The following is a 6,688-nucleotide window of genomic DNA, read 5'->3' as shown; positions in this document are numbered from 1 at the left end:
TAAGCTCAACTAGTTATTCCTATCGCCTTTAGTCCTCACTAGTCTATGTCATTTTCCCCTCTTCAATGGCAACCTCTCTATTTTTTTTCTTCAGTAGAAAGTGTTCTACTTTGGCTTCTAACTCACATTTAGAGGGCTTCACAGAGGGATTAGATTAAAGCTACTTCTATCTTTCTCACATCCTCCAAACCGATTTTGGTTTATTAAAGGAGGGAATCTCACAAAGCAACATGTATCCTTTCTTCAATCACTCTTACTAAGGGAATCTTTCCTTTATGTTCTTAAACCAATCCATATCTAAAAACACATAAGTTCAAAACAACTAACAAATGACCTCTAACTGACTCACACATGCACATGTTGACACTAACAACGCCAACTGTTCCCCCATCCCACTTCATTACAGCCTGTCCTCAAGTGAATTTGATGAAGTGGGAAATAGGGTGTTTAGTGTCAAAACAGAGAAACAAACTTCTCACACTTAGACCAAGCAGTTGGCTAAGTGGGAGAAGTTAAAACACATCAAACTGAAAACAAGCACATTAAAAAGGAAAGCAGAGAAACTTCTCGCACTTAGACCAAGAAGTGGGCTAAGTGGAAGAAGGCTAACCAAAACATACACAAACATATTAACAAGGGAACAAACAAACTTCTCACACTTAGACCAGGCACTGGGCTAATTGGGAGAAGAACACATATCAACCAACAGAAAGCAAGTAAATATAAGAAACATGCCAGCATGTATACGCAAAACATACACATAAACAAATAGGAGCATGGACAAGCTGACAATGAATGAAATTGAACCAGAAATTAAAATTTACTTGGTTATGCTAGTTTAGTTATTCTCTTGGCTCCCCTAGGAGCCAGATTGCCTGGTCAGCCTGGTCCTCTTGACTGTGGATGAGGCAGGTAGTGCAGAGGGTGGTTGGCTGGTGGTGGTGGTTGGTTTCCTTCTCTTTGATGTTCCAGCAAGGCTAGTATCTGGAACGTTCTGCTGGGGTTTATTCTGACTTGCTGTTGAACCTGTCGGTGAAGGTTGATGGGAGGATTGGGATTCTCTCTCCATCCAGGAGATTACTCTGTCAACAAGGTCTACTATCCTGGTCATCTGCTCTCTTTGGCTTTTCAGCAGTGCGTTTTGTTCCGCATTCTCTACTATTAATATGTTCATCGTTTCCTCCATTCTACTCCTCTAATCATCGGGTGCAGTTCCTTCCTCATCATCCGTCTCTGTCAAATCCTAAATCTCCCTGATGGAATCCTCTTGGGGTTCTCCTCTGACCACGCCTAGCGGAGCTTGCAGTGGTTCCCCCAATTCATGTGTTTCTTTTCTCTCCTTTTTGATTTCACGCATCTCCCGAATCACCTCAGACGCGATTTCTTCAAATGTCCGCCCGGTGCCCTTCTTCCCTTGGCCTTCCTCTGCTTCGCTTTTGTTGTCTGTGCTAAACCTGGTGAGGAAAACGATGTAGGGCAAGTGGTCGGGGTGTCTGATGGGGTTGCAGCTTCACTTACAATAGAGTTTATCTCTCCCTCCTTGATTTCATCACGATTCATCTTGGCCATATCATCCTTGATGATTTCTGAGTACAAATTACTTGTGGACGTCTCCGGTGGCTGAGATGTACCAACACTCGGGAGCATCATAGGTTGTGAGGCGGGAAGTGTTGTGCCCTCTGGCTTGGGAGTTGTTGGAATCAACCGAACTCGACGTCCGGTGGAAGGTTTCTGTGGTTACCTGAATGTAGAGGGTTTGTCCATTTCTGGCTGAAAGTATAGGTTGCAGAGGGTTGTGAAAAATGGATTGGGGTTCGAGGATTTTGAGAATCGGCAGTCAGATTTGGCTGGAAAATGGAAAGGTGGGATAAGTATGTTTAGATAAAGGTGAAGGGGGAAGGTGAAACGGCTTCCATGACATCAGAGACTGTTCGCCTTCCTGCGCCAAAGTTCAAATTTCGATAGTTTATGAAATTTATTTATTATATTTTTTTACGTCTCCCAGTTAAGAGACAAGAGTGCACAATAACTTTCTCTTTCACTTATTTAGCCATGCTTTAAAAAAAATAAGATGGGACAAATAAAACAAAAGGATTTGTGGAGTACTGATCGAAAATTTCCAAGATTTTGAAAATTTCGTTTTATAATTAAAATCCTTCCCAGATACATCCAAAATTTTCAAAAATGTTTTTGTTATTTTCTGAAATTAAGTTGTTTGGAATTTTCTTAAAATAAAACAAGAAACAAATGAAAACTTTAGTCTAGGTTGTAGGCAACTTTCGGAGTTCACTTGATCAAGTGCTTTACTCCCACATGTATATTGAGCTGAGTAAGTGAATTTCCAAGAATTGTCTAACGACAATTTATTCACTTGATCAAGCTGAGTGTGCATAATGGGGTTTCTTCCGCTACACATACTGCCGATTTATTTACCATTATTCTTTTTAGGTGGATTATTAAGAAAAAGTTATAAAGCAGGATACTCTCCGAAACTTTGCAATTCTCAGGATGTGGTGGATCAATTGAGTTCCTAATTGCTTCATCCCTGTCCGAGCTTGACTCACTTCAGTTTCCACCGAGACTAGAGAAATAGTACTTTCTGCCCAGTTGATCATCTCTGCACCCCGTGCTTGTGGCTTGGCATTTTCCTTTCCTCCTTTTAGTCTTCCATCCTTCGGTTTCCGTTCCCACCTTCGCAATTAACCGGATCAAGATGTATTGCCGAATTCCACATTGCGCTTGATGACCTCTTCTTCCCCTTGAGGTTCATCATTCGCCCCCTTTAAATTTTCCTGTGATGTTTTGTTATTAAGAGGTGTGGCTAACGGCTCTTCTTCAGCTTGGGATTGCTCATCTGTTGGTTCCATTTTAACAGCATCTACCTCTTCCTGCTCTTCCAGTGGTGAGGCACTTGATGATTCCTTTTCCTCGGGCTCACTCACACCTTCTTCATCTACCATTTTCTCATTCACCCCAGGCCTTGCTCTGTCCTCTTGCAATTCCTTCAGGATGTCAGTTAGTAAGGCAACCTGCTTAATCATTTCATCCATGCTAGATTTCTGCTCATCATATGTGTACTGCATTTCCAGTGTCAGTTCATCATTTGATTTCAAGCAGCACCTCATATTTTGCTGTGAAGCGATCAACCCCTTAATCTTCTCCTCTATAGAGTTTTCATTCTCATTCAAGGGTGGTTCACAACCTTGTTGGGGCTGAAATTGATATTGATGCTGATTCGGATAAACATGGCTTTGGTAATACTGAAGATCCTGAGTTGGCCAATCCACATTTGACCATGGTGGGTAGATTTGATTTTGGGAGAGTGGATAGTGGCTAGGGCAATTTGCTTGATAAGTCGGTTGACTGGAGTCATAATCTTCAAAATCAGAGTGAGGTTGGTGATGTGGACATCCCATTTGCCATGTGAACATTTAGGTGATGGTTGGATATGGCTCTGACTGGTATGGGAAATGTGGGTATTCTTCCGCCCAGCTCCATTCTCCGCAGTGTTTGTATTCGTGTTGGTGCACCTCTGTTTCCCCCTAGGATTCCAACTCCTATTTGAACTTCAGATCTCTCCCGTATTCTGGCGATGACTCTTTTGCTGATCCGGCTCTTCAGCTGATTGTTGTCATCCATCGTAGGAGTATTCATCTCATTCCTTCGGGATGTGGTGATCAATGTATCATCGTATTCTCTTTTTGCACTTAGAAGTTTCTCCATGACAATCTTGGCCTCACTCAACCTGAGTTTGCAGAAACTTCTCCCACTTGATGAGTTCACCAGGTCTTTGTTCTTTGCATCCATCCCCTCATAGAATCTTGAATAGATTTCCACTTCCATCATGTTGTGATTTCGGCAAGCATCCAGTAGACCTCTGTATCTGTGCCAATATTTGCTCAAAGTCTCATCATACCCTTGTGTAGCTTCTCTGATTTCCCTTTGGAGTGCATTTGTCTTCGCTGTTGGGAAGTATTGGCTTAAAAACTACTCCCTTAACTCTGACCATGTTTTCATGGTGTTAGGAGACAATCCCCTAAACCAAACATCTGCTTCCCCTTTTAAGGAGAAGGGGATGATTCTTAGCTTAAAATCCTCTTCACTTGACCCAGTCGGCCTTTTCTGCACTGCGCAGATTATGCTAAACTCACGTAAGAATTCTGCTGGACTTTCGGAACTATCTCCCCAAAAGGTAGGTAAGATGGCAAGTACTTCTGATTGCACATACACTGCTTCTTGCCCCACACTGGTGGTGATGGTAGGTGTTGGTTCATTCTCCGAGTGGGTATAGATTGAACCTATCTCCAAACAGATCATCTTCCTACTCACAAACCATAGTGAGTTCCTCCTCACTTGGGGTGCCCATTAATTCAAGCGGACTCACGAAGGTGATGTCCTGGGCTAGCATCCTAGTTACTTGTCGGAAAAAGAGGTGTTTTGAATTGATAAGTGTTTAGTTCCACATCTTCCTCTATTTGTCTTCTGAACTCAGTGCTTTCCAACTATGGTAAGCAAAAAACAACAAAGAGTTTATTTACAAAATTTACACTTTCTTAAACAAAACCTGAGACGCTCCGCCCATCAATGTGCTCTCTTGCTCCAGTTGTCCCCTTGGTCCATGCCAGCGGGTTGAGCAGTTGATCCACATAGATGAGGACATTGATTTTTCACTGTTGTTTCCCTAAGCTGTCTCTCAACTGCTATCAAAAGAAAGAAATATAAAATAGTAACAATATTTACAAAAAAATGTAGGATAAACACCATCATCCCCGGCAATGACGCCATTTGAAAGTCCTCTCTTGAGTATCTTCTGTCGTTGGGGATTGCTAAAGTTGGATTGTCGAACTGATCCATCTGGCTAAAAGTGTGCCTTCTACCTGCAAATGTAAGTGAGTCGGCCCAGTGGATATTCAGACTGATCAACTCAACTTAATCTGAGTTGAGTGAGATTAATGGAGGAACTCAAAAGTGTTTCAAAACCTTAACCCACAATACTATTAAGTAGTATATGGAAGTAAGGATCAATCCCACAGAGAATGGGAATGGCTGCGGCCACGCTTTCTAGGGGTGGGTTAAGTTAACTACTTGAACTGAGAGACTAAACTGCTAAACTGATCCACTTGCTAGAGCTTAACTAAAATCTACTTGATCAACTCATATTAAAACTTTCCTGAAATTGACAAACAGAATAAAGTGAACCACTGTTAGTCTCCTGCAAAATGTACGATAAAGTAAAACTTTTCTAGCAACTTCATCTTCATCACGGAATCTACATGACAAACAGAGTAAAGTCAGATCTGTACATTTTCGAACAACTAAACTATTATAACAACTTGTAAATTTAAATCTACCCCTAAGAACTAAATTACACCTACGTAATTTAGAGACTAAACCATAATCATGCAGAAATCACAAATCGACCTAGATCTAAACATCCTACCCACTTCATCCATGATTTCCTTCGCAACTAGACAAAAACATAAATCGAAAACTTAGATCCAACCAAATCAAACAGTAACAAAACACTTGAGCTAAAACATGCATCCTAAATCGGAAATCGAAAGGAGATCAGAGAATTCATGCATGGTAAACAGAACATTTCATCAAGAATCGAAATCATGACACTAAATTTACTGAATCAAAAACATCCATAGTCTACAACATCAAGCATAAACAGAAAATAGACAAAATGAAAGATGGAAATTGTTTCATCGCCCATTCTCGAGGCGGAATAGCAGAACAAAGCGATTAAAATGATAAAACTATCACCAAACACCACTAAGCTAAACTAGAGCAGGAACCAAGTGTGTATGCAACGGAAATCAGAAGCTTGGAGTGTTAGGAGCCCCCATTTCAGCTCTGGAAGAGAACTGAAAACTAATGAGCGTTAAGAACTGGGAGCTAAAAGCGCTGCCTCCTTCCTCCTTCTATATTTCCATTTATAGGAAGGCGTGAGGTCTTGATCCTTAGGGCATCTGCTCTCTCGAAAATTCCTTCTTGCCCTTCGCCCTTGGGTATCTTTCTTGTGTGACGCTCGATCTTTTAATTGGGTGCTCCTGCTGCATGCCATTTTATCTGACTTGAACCGTTTGCACTGCGAGTTGACTCATTTTCCTTGATCCATTCGTCCGCCCAGTTGATCCACTTATTTTCTGCATATGGCAGACTATCACACACACCTGGCTCAAAATTAGACGTTAGATCACATATTTGAGTGTAGTTTTATCACAGAACACATGCATGAAATGAGTCTCATCAGACAGCTAATGACAGTTATGGGAATTGACCCAAATAATGGTTGGTGGCCGATTGCTTGGGCTGTGACTGAGGCGGGGAGCTATGAACAATGGAAGTGGTTTCTGGAATACTTGTCTGATGACCTTGACTTGCAAGCAAATGGCCCTAGATACGTGTTCATGTCTGATCAACAAAAGGTATAGCTGATGTGATTTCATCATTACCTTTATACCCCAAATGTGATTACAGTTTAATACTCCAAATGTGATTGGACCTAATATGTTAATATTATCATTGTGATTATGTGATAATTGTGTTTGTTTCATTGTGATTATGTGATAATTGTGTTGTGTTGCATTTGGTGGTAGGGCCTTACAAAAGTTATTCTTGAGGATTTCCCACAAAGCGAGCATCGGTTCTGTGTTCAACACATCTACAACAACTTCAAGAA

This window comes from Salvia splendens, chromosome 19, assembly GCF_004379255.2.
Source record: "Salvia splendens isolate huo1 chromosome 19, SspV2, whole genome shotgun sequence".
Taxonomy (NCBI): domain Eukaryota; kingdom Viridiplantae; phylum Streptophyta; class Magnoliopsida; order Lamiales; family Lamiaceae; genus Salvia; species Salvia splendens.
This window is presented reverse-complemented; position numbering follows the sequence as displayed.